General features: G+C 33.4%; 1 long non-coding RNA gene across 1 annotated transcript in view; it reads right to left on the reverse strand.

Annotated features, from left to right (window-relative positions):
* Nucleotides 1-2,057: 2,057 nt before the first annotated feature.
* LOC137212238 (uncharacterized) overlaps nt 2,058-11,502 on the reverse strand; it is a 541,428-nt gene continuing 531,983 nt past the window's right edge. The window contains exon 5 of the long non-coding RNA XR_010937410.1: nt 2,058-2,167. This is a non-coding gene — a long non-coding RNA (uncharacterized lncRNA). The remainder of the gene's footprint in view (nt 2,168-11,502) is intronic.

Raw genomic sequence — 11,502 nt, forward strand, 5'->3', positions numbered from 1 at the left:
AAACTTATATAAAGTATCTTCTCAAACCACAACAGAATTAAACTAATAATAAATAACAGAAAGATAGTTGGAAAATCCTCAAACACTTGGAGATTAAATAACATACTCCTAAATAACATATGGACTAAAAAGAATTCTCAAAATATATTAAAATATATTGAAGTAGTAAAAATGAAAATTCAACTCATGAAAATGTGTGGGGTGCAGTGAAAACAGTGCTTAGAGGCAATTTATATCATTGAATGCATATCATAGAAAAGAAGATCTAAAATTACAAATCTAAGCTAAAACTTCAGGAAACTAGAAAAAGAGCAACTTAAGTCCAAAGCAAATGAAGAAAAAAATTAAAGCAGAAATCAATAAACTGAAAACAGTAAAATGACAGAAAAAAAAGTCATGAAAATCAAAAGTTAGTTCCATAAAAAGGATTAATAAAATTGATAGAACTCTAGCCAGACAAACTAAGAAAGAGCGAGGATAAAAATTATTGATGTCAGAAACAAAGAAGTTGTCATCATGCCTGGCCCCACAAACATTAAAAGGATAACAAACTCTATGCACACAAATTTGATAACAGATGAAATGGTCCAATCCCTGAAAAGACACAAACTATTAAAACCCACTTAAGGAAAAACAGATAACCTGAGTAGGGTTTTTTGTATTAAAGACATTGAATCAACAATTAATAACCTTCCAGAAAAGAAAGCACCAGGCCCATATGGTTACACTGCTGAATTCTACCAAACATTTAAAGAATAAATGATAACTATTTATGACAATCTTTCAGAAAATAAAAGCAGAACGAATACTTCTTCACTCATTCTACGAGGCCAGCATTATCTTCATACCAAAACTAGATAAAGAGTTATAAGAAAGGAAACTAGAGACTAATATCTTCATGAACCTAGATGTAAAAATTTTCAAAAATATATTTGCAAATCAAATCCAACAATGTATAAACAGTTATACACCACAACCAAATGGGATTAATTCCAAGAATACAAAGCTGATTCAATTATCATAAAGAAAATTTTTTAATTAATGTATTTTACATGTATTTACCACCTCTAGAGTTCTACATTATTTTCTGTATTTCATTATTTCTGTATTTCTGGTGTCATTTTCCTTCTGTCCAAAGAACTTCCTTTAACAATTTTTGTAATGCATACATATCTAAAACTTGAGATCATGGTGGGGGGGAATCTTAGAGTTTAAAGCACTATTTTATTAAGAATAATCAGAATACCATATAAGACCAATTTCCAGTTTTGCAAAATACTGATTACTCTATATACCTTTGGACCTCATATTTGATCTTCCACTTATTATCAACTGAGACTCACAAAAACCCTCTCCTGAATGATAGTTGCCCATCATATATAGAAATTTTTGAACTATATATAATTATCTTGATACATAAAGCTTTATTCCTTGGTCCTGTTGTGAGATATTTTTTTTCCAAATATTCTTTCCTTAGCATACATATACCCAAATATCTGTCAGTAGAACCAGTTTAACATTCTCACTCAGAGTACCCAGCTATTCTCATTTAGTCAACTCTACAAAATCTCTTCCCTATCATAAGCTACTCAGTCTGGGAAGTGAAGAATTAATAAACCTGGTTATATTCTACCTCAAATACTTGAACACTCAGTGTATTAGTTTTCATTTGTTCTGTAATAAATTATCACTAACTCAGTGGCTTAAAACAACTTTCAGTATTTTCTCACATTTTGATGGATCAGGAGGTTTGCGCACAGCCTTGCTGAGTCCTCTGCTATAAGCATCACAGGACTGCAACCAAAATGTTAGCCAGGTCTGGATCTTACCTGAAATTTAAAGTTCTCTTCCAAGCTTATGTGGTTTGGGTAGATTTATTCCTTTGAAGTTGTAGAATATATGAGGACTCATTTCTTCCAGGATAAACTAAGAAAGATTTTTCTCACCTCTAGACTCTTTGTTGAAGTGCTCACCTCATCAGTCAGGACCACTGGGATAATTTCTTTTTTATTAAAGTCAACTGAGTAGGGACTTTAATTACATCTGCAAAGAACTCACCTGTGTGATGTATACTAGTTAGAAGACAGGAACGGGTCCTACCCATGCTCCTTGGGTGAGGATTATAAAACGGTGTGGGTCACTGGGGATTTTCTTAGAATTCTTCCAACTACAATAAAAAAAATCCCAAAAAAACTGTATGAAACAACTGGGTATTGAAATTAATTTACAAAAGAGAAATATATGAAATCATAATATCACAGACACTTAGTCTGTTTCAAGCCTCTCAAAAAAAGTAACATCCTTTCAAATATTGTCAACATCCTTGATTCCACACATTTATTCAGATAATTAATCAAATCTTCACTGAATGTTTAAAAACATTTTTAAAAATGAAAAGATCCCTGTCCTCTGTTCTACTTTAAAAAGAAATTAATGACATACACTCCCAAACCTCACCTTTAAAAAAAATTTTGCTTCTGATATAATTTAGGTATTCTCACATTCTTTTATTGCTCCACAACTTTTCAGAATGATCTTCTCTGCATGGGTTCAGAGTATAGCATTTAAAAAAGCATGAAAGGACATAGGATTCTCAATTTATTAACATATAAAGGTGTAATCTATTTTCAGAAGAAAAGCAAAAATGATGAAATCAGAACTATTCTCATAATAGGCAAATAATGCATTCATTAACTGGATTTTAAATATGTGAATTCAATAAAAAATTGCATGCAGTTAAGAAATAAGAAATTCACTAACAGTACAATGTTAAGTAATAATTCAAGACATGAACATACAAAATTTTCTGATTTTGTTTGGCTTTAAGATTCTTTCTAATATTCTATACTTCGTGGTGATGCGTGGTAGAACTAATGTTTATTTACACCATAAACTTAGAAAAAACTAAGCAAATTTACCAGTGTTGCTGATAAATAATAATTATAAACATTTATAATGATACATAGAATTAATTTTTGCTACAATTTTTTGCCAAAAATTACAAAAAGAAGACCCGTATATATGATGTCTACAAGAGACCCACTTCAGACCTAGGGACACATACAGACTGAAAATGAGGGGATGGAAAAAATATTCCATGCAAATGGAAATCAAAACAAAGCTGGAGTAGCAATTCTCATATCAGAAAAAATAGACTTTAAAATAGAGACTATTATAAGAGACAGAGAAGGACACTACATAATGATGAATGATGAAGGGATCAATCCAAGAAGAAGATATAACAATTGTAAATATTTATGCACCCAACACAGAAGCACCTCAATACATAAGGCAAACACTAAGAGCCATAAAAGGGGAAATTGACAGTAACACAATCATAGTACGGGACAATAACACCCCACTTTCACCAATTCACAGATCATCCAAAATGAAAATAAATAAGGAAACAAAAGCTTTAAATGATACATTAAACAAGATGGACTTAGTTGATATTTATAGGACATTCCATCCAAAAACAACAGAATATAGATTTTTCTCAAGTCCTCATGGAACATGCTCCAGGATACATCATACCTTGGGTCACAAATCAAGCCTTGGTAAATTTAAGAAAATTGAAATTGTACCAAGTATACTTCTGACCACAACACTATGAGACTAGATATCAATTACAGGAAAAGATCTGTAAAAATTACAAACACATGCAGGTTAAACAATACACTGCTTAATAACCAAGTGATCACTGCAGAAATCAAAGAGGAAATCAAAAAATACCTAGAAACAAATGACAATGGAGACACGATGACCCAGAACCTATGGGATCCAGCAAAAGCAGTTCTAAGAAGGAAGTTTATAGCAATACAATCCTACCTTAAGAAACAGGAAACGTCTCAAATAAACAACCTAACCTTGCACCTAAGGCAATTAGAGAAAGAAGAACAAAAAAACCCCCAAGTTAGCAGAAGGAAAGAAGTCATAAAAATCAGATCAGAAACAAATGAAAAAGAAATGAAGGAAACGATAGCAAAGATCAATAAAACTAAAAGCTGGTTCTTTGAGAAGATAAACAAAATTGATAAACCATTAGTCAGACTCATCAAGAAAAAAAGGGAAAAGACTCAAATCAATAGAATTAGAAGTGAAAAAGGAGAAGTAACAACTGACACTGCAGAAATACAAAAGATCATGAGAGATTACTACAAGCAACTCTATGCCAATAAAATGGAAAACCTGGAAGAAACGGACAAATTCTTAGAAATGCACAACGTGCCGAGACTGAAACAGGAAGGAATAGAAAATATGAACAGAACAATCACAAGCACTGAAATTGAAACTGTGATTAAAAATCTTCCAACAAACAAAAGCCCAGGACCAGATGGCTTCACAGGTGAATTCTATCAAACATTTAGAGAAGAGCTAACACCTATCCTTCTCAAACTCTTCCAAAATATAGCAGAGGGAGGAACACTCCCAAACTCATTCTACGAGGCCACCATCACCCTGATACCAAAACCAGACAAAGATGTCACAAAGAAAGAAAACTACAGGCCAATATCACTGATGAACATAGATTCAAAAATCCTCAACAAAATACTAGCAAACAGAATCCAACAGCACATTAAAAGGATCATACACCATGATCAAGTGGGGTTTATTCCAGGAATGCAAGGATTTTTCAATATACGCAAATCAATATACGTGATACACCACATTAACAAACTGAAGGAGAAAAACCATATGATCATCTCAATAGATGCAGAGAAAGCTTTCGACAAAATTCAACACCCATTTATGATAAAAACTCTGCAGAAAGTAGGCATTGAGGAACTTTCCTCAACATAATAAAGACAACATATGACAAACCCACAACCAACATCGTCCTCAATGGTGAAAAACTGAAACCATTTCCACTAAGATCAGGAACAAGACAAGGTTGCCCACTCTCACCACTATTATTCAACATAGTTTTGGAAGTTTTAGCCACAGCAATCAGAGAAGAAAAAGAAATAAAAGGAATTCAAATCGGAAAAGGAGAAGTAAAGCTCTCACTGTTTGCAGATGACATGATACTCTACATAGAGAATTCTAAAGATGCTACCAGAAAACTACAAGAGCTAATCAATGAATTTAGTAAAGTAGCAAATACAAAATTAATGCACAGAAATCTCTGCCATTCCTATACACTAATGATGAAAAATCTGAAAGTGAAATTAAGAAAACACTCCCACTTACCATTGCAACAAAAAGAATAAAATATCTAGGAATAAACCTACCTAAGGAGACAAAAGACCTGTATGCAGAAAATTATAAGACACTGATTAAAGAAATTAAAAATGATACAAATAGATGGAGAGATATACCATGTTCTTGGATTGGAAGAATCAACATTGTGAAAATGACTCTGCTACCCAAAGCAACCTACAGATTCAATGCAATCCGTATCAAACTACCACTGGCATTTTTCACAGAGCTAGAACAAAAAAATGTCACAATTTGTATGGAAGCACAAAAGACTACGAATAGCCGAAGAAATCCTGAGAAGAAAAAATGGAGCTGGAGGAATCAGGCTCCCTGACTTCAGACTATACTACAAAGCTACAGTAATCAAGATAGTATGGTACTAGCACAAAAACAGAAAGATAGATCAATGGAACAGGACAGAAAGCCCAGAGATAAACCCACACACATATGGTCACCTTATTTTTGATAAAGGAGGTAAGAATATACAGTGGAGAACAGACAGCCTCTTCAATAAGTGGTGCTGGGAAAACTGGACAGGTACATGTACAAGTACAAAATTAGAACACTCCTTAACACCATACACAAAAATAAACCCAAAATGGATTAAAGACCTAAACGTAAGGCCAGACACTATCAAACTGTTAGAGGAAAACATAGGCAGAACACTCTATGACATAAATCACTGAAAGATCCTTTTTGACCCACCTCCTAGAGAAATGGAAATAAAAACAAAAATAAACAAAAACAAACTAATGAAACTTAAAAGCTTTTGCACAGCAAAGGAAACCATAAACAAGACCAAAAGAGAACACTCAGAATGGGAGAAAATATTTGCAAATGAAACAACTCAAAAAGGATTATCTCCAAAATTTACAAGCAGCTCATGCAGCTCAATAACAGAAAAACCAACAACCCAATACAAAAATGGGCAGAAGACCTAAATAGACATTTCTCCAAAGAAGATATACACATTGCCAACAAACACATGAAAGAATGCTCAACATCATTAATCATTAGAGAAATGCAAATCAAAACTACAATGAGATATCATCTCACACCAGTCAGAATGGCCATCATCAAAAAATCTAGAAACAATAAATGCTGGAGAGGGTTTGGAGAAAAGGGAACACTCTTGCACTGTTGGTGGGAATGTAAATTGATACAGCCACTATGGAGAACAGTATGGAGGTTCCTTAAAAAAACTAAAAATAGAACTACCATATGACCCAGCAATCCCACTACTGGGCATATACCCTGAGAAAACTATACTTCAAAAAGAGTCATGTACCAAAATGTTCACTGCAGCACTATGTACAATAGCCAGGACATGGAAGCAACCTAAGTGTCTATCATCAGATGAATGGATAAAGAAGATGTGGCACATATATACCATGGAATATTACTCAGCCTTAAAAAGAAACGAAATTGAGTTATTTGTAGTCAGGTGGATGGACCTAGAGTCTGTCCTACAGAGGGAAGTAGTCAGAAAGAGAAAAACAAATACTGTATGCTAACACATATATGTGGAATCTAAGGAAAAAAAAAAAAAGGTCATGAAGAACCTAGGTGTAAGACAGCAATAAAGACACAGACCTACTAGAGAATGGACTTGAGGATATGGAGAGAGGGAAGGGTAAGCTGTGAGAAAGTGAGAGAGTGGCCTGGACATATATACACTACCAAATATAAAATAGATAGCTAGTGGGAAGCAGCCACATAGCACAGGCAGATCAGCTCAGTGGTTTGTGATCACCTAGAGGGGTGGGAGAGGGAGGGTGGGAGGGAGGGAGATGCAAGAGGGAAGAGATATGGGACCATATGTATAACTGATTCACTTTGTTATAAAGCAGAAACTAACTCACCATTGTAAAGCAATTATACTCCAATAAAGATGTTAAAAAAAAAAAGAAACATAAAAATCAGGATAGTAGTAACTGTTGGGGGTGAGGTTGAGGTTATGGGGGTGCAGTGCAAAGAGATAAGGAAGTGGGAAAAATGAGAATTACCTAAGTGATTCTTGAGTCGAGTATTTCTTGAGTCGAGTGATGGGATTCCAAATGTTTATTTTGTTATGCATCTCGACATATTTTAAATATAGTGTTTTGTAAGTATGATATATTAAATATGATAAATAGTTTTTAAATAAAGAAAGGTCATAACATACACCAAACATAACATATACAAAAGTCTATAGGCAAATCGCAACCAGTAGCTTCAAAATCTTCTTGTCAGCCTAGGCAGAGTTTTGTTAATTTTTTAACTGTTTAGAACTTTGGTTTGCCTTTGCAGTTATCATGTAATGAACTAAATATATACCTATTTTACTTTCTTAAAAAAAAGGAACTATCCATTTCTAAACAATAAGGTAAAAAATCACATTTTATTTCACATTTTACACACACACACACACACACACACACAACACAACTGCAAGAAATATATCCAAAATCAAGAGATTACTTCCTATTTCAAGATATGTTTATCAACGTGTAGAAAAAATGATTATTATTTTCAATAGGCTAGCAAAAAGTTGCAGGAAAAATACTCTCATATCTTCTCCACATACTAGCTAACACTTAAAATTGCTGATCCATCTTAATTTTAGTCACTCTAGTCAGCGTTAGTAGAATCTTATTGAGAATTAAATTTGAATTTCCCTACTGAATAAAATTTATGAACATTGTTTCACATGTCTATTAGATTTCTATACAGCTCATTTAGTGAAGTATGTGTTCAAACATTTTATTGATTTATTGCTGTGATGTTGGCCTATCACTCAGTTGTAAACATTTATTACATACTCTGGACACAAGTCCTTTGTCAGATATGTTTCAGATATGTGTGTTTTCCCTTATTCTTTTCTTATTGGTGATTCTTAAAGAGAAATTTTAATTTTGATGAATTCTAAATTACATGTTTTTTTAGGATTCATGCTTTTGTGTGTTTCCCTAACCAAATGTCATAAATAATTTCTCCATTCTATAATCTGTTTTGAATAAATTTTGTACAGACTTTTATATTTTCTTCTTTTCTAATGTAGTAATTTGATGCTACATATATCTTTCAAAAGCTACACCATCATATGTTGATGTATTGAGTATTCAGTTTCATTCATTTCAAAATATTTTCTGATTTTTCTTACCTTCTTTTTAATTTTCTAATATTTGTAGATATTTTCCTGTTATTTGCTTTCAGTTTAATTCTGTTATGATGAGAGAAAATATTTTTAGATTTTTAATTGAAGTACAGTTGATTTACAATGTTTCAGGTGTACAGCAAAGTGATTCAGTTATACCTACATACATAGGTATACATTCTTTTTCAGAATCTTTTCTATTATAGGTTATTACAAGATACTGAATGTAGTTCCCTGTGCTATAGAGTAGGACCCTGGTGTTTATCTATTTTATATATAGTAGTTTGTATCTGCTAATCCCAAACTCCTAATTTATCCCTCCCCCACCCCCTTTCCCCTTTGGTAACCATAGGTTTGTCTTCTATGTCTGTGAGTCTGTTTCTGTTTTGTAAATAAGTTCATTTGTGTCACATTTTACATTCCACATATAAGTGATATCATATGATATTTGTCTTTCTCTCTCTGACTTGCTTCACTTGGTATAATATCTCTAGGTCTATTCATGTTGTTGCAAATTGCATTATTTCATTCTTTTTTATGGCTGAGTAGTATTCCTGTGTGTGTGTGTGTGTGTGTGTGTGTGTGTGTGTGTGCACGCATGTGTATATAGATAGATAGATAGATAGATATACACCACATCTTCTTTATCCATTTATCTGTTGATGGACATTTATGTTGCTTCCATGTCTTGGCTATTGTAAATAGTGCTGCAATGAACGTTGGGGTGGACGCATCTTTTGGAATTAGAGTTTTCTCCAGATATATACCCAGGAGGGGAATTGCTGGGTCGTATGGTAGTTTTATTTTTGTTTTTTTAAGGAACCTCCATACTGTTCTCCATAGAGAAAAAATAGTTTTACATTTAACTATTTTTCAATTTATTAAGAATTTATATAATCTATATGATATGCCATATGGTCTATCTTGATGAGTATTTCATGAGTACTTGAAAAGAATGAATAATCTTGTTTTATTGAGAAAGAAGACTGTCCTATAATTGACTATCAGGTGATGCTTTTGATAGTGTTGTTCAAATCTTCTACCTTTTTTAAGAGAGAGCATTTAAATTTACAACTGCAATTTTAGAGTTATCCATGTCTCTTTTCAATTATACCACATTTTACTTCATGTAAAGCCATTTAACTTTATCAGATCTCATATTTCTTAAAAGTGATTTTATCAATTTATTTCTTGGTCTCTTCTTAAATAGGTAATTTTTAAACCATTTCACATTTTAAAAGGATTTGTCCTTCGTTTTCAAATTCCTTTATCACTTTTTTCACTCTATTTGTCATTCTTGGATAATTTCCTTAGTTCTTGTATTTCACAATTCAGGGTTTTGCTGCATTCAGTCTGATGTTTAACATATGGAAATTTTAACTTCCATGATTATATATTTTTTCTCTTCCAATAAATAACTGTTCATTTTCAAAGCTGCTCATTATTTTTAACTGTTGTGTTCTTTTTAGAAATTTAACCTGTATTTGAACATTTTATCAATTTAAACATACTTATTTATCCAGTATCTAAATACATAGGGGCCTATTTCCCATGTTTTTGGTATTTGCTATGTTTCACTCCTAAAATTTAGTTTTCTCGTGTATTTTGCTATATTTTATTTTTCATTTTGACATCGCCTCAAGGAGAGTTTTTGTGTGTTGGTGAACCCTGTGCCTTCTCACTCTGAGTATAAACTCAAGGTTTTGTTTTACATTGATTTGCCCAAGGCAATTCAGAGCACCTGAGACCAATTTTATGATAATTTATTGACAAGACAGTTTCTATTTTATACACTATAACAGGAGTGTGAACATTTCTTATTTTGCATTTTTTTTCTATCCAGAATTATAGAAGCTTCATTCTCTCTCCTTGACCAATGACTGCATTAATCAGTCCATCTTTATTAATTAAGTCCATTAATCAGTCCATGAAGTTAAGTTAAACTTTGGCAAATGGAATTACATTTTAAAAGTGTTCTGTATTTATAAAGATTTGTTAATGTTCACCTCCCACCTTGTTTTGGCCTGAGGTCTCTGTTCTGCTCTGGGATGAAACCCAAGCAGCTGGCAGTTATGCCAGTACAGCCAGGTGCTGCCAGGAGGGAAGATTCTATGGCTATGTCTCCCAACTCCCTTTTTGCTTAAGGAAATTGGTTAATCCCTTTTCTTCTCTTACTGGTTCATAACGCTTTCAAAATAATTTTGCTCCAGTTTGTGGAACATTTCTCTTTGTTTGTAGTGGGAATATTTCATATTAAGACAAATATTCAGGAAGCTTTGCATTTAAAATTTCCTTCCTAAACATAAATATAACACTGGAGTGGGTTCTGAAATACTGAATACAATTTTAAGAAGTAGAGGGGCTTCCCTGGTAGAGCAGTGGTTGGGAATCCGCCTGCCAATGCAGGGGACACGGGTTCAAGCCCTGGTCTAGGAAGATCCCACATGCCACGAAGCAACTGGGCCCGTGAGCCACAACTACTGAGCCTGCGCGTCTGGAGCCTGTGCTCTGCAGCAGGAGAGGCCACAACAGTGAGAGGCCCGCGCACCACGATGAAGAGTGGCCCCCGCTCGCCGCAACTGGAGAAAGCCGTCACACAGAAACGAAGACCCAACACAGCTAAAAATAAATGAATAAATAAATATTAAAAAAAAAAGAAGTAGAGATAAGTGCATTTCAAGTTTACAGAATGAATTTAAAATATGCATACAGTGAAATGCAGTGTGTTCTCAGTACACAGACACATTTGCCGGAGAATTGGTTACTTAGAAAGATTTTGATGGTGAAATATGAAACTAGAAATTTAGATAAGCCAAATTTCATCAAAAAATATCTTTCAAACAGTGAGAAGAAATTAATATTTTGTCCATGCTATCATTGTATTATTGTTTGTGGTGGTGGTTTCTCCAATACGGGAATAACATTACTGTACTCATCTTGTAATTAAACCAAAGCTAAAAACAAGTCAACAGATCACTTTGTAGCCATGTGCATGTTGAATGGATGCTTGGGTGTGGGAGGAGGTGGGATCTAGTGAGGTCGATTACTGGGTACTTTCAATGTACTCAATATATTTGAGGGAAGTAATCACACCATCTATACAACCTTAGAATAATCTAATTTGGCCTTATTTTTTAATTTCAACATATGAAATTGTACTTAAAATG

This window comes from Pseudorca crassidens, chromosome 2 (genome assembly GCF_039906515.1).
Source record: "Pseudorca crassidens isolate mPseCra1 chromosome 2, mPseCra1.hap1, whole genome shotgun sequence".
Taxonomy (NCBI): Eukaryota; Metazoa; Chordata; class Mammalia; order Artiodactyla; family Delphinidae; genus Pseudorca; species Pseudorca crassidens.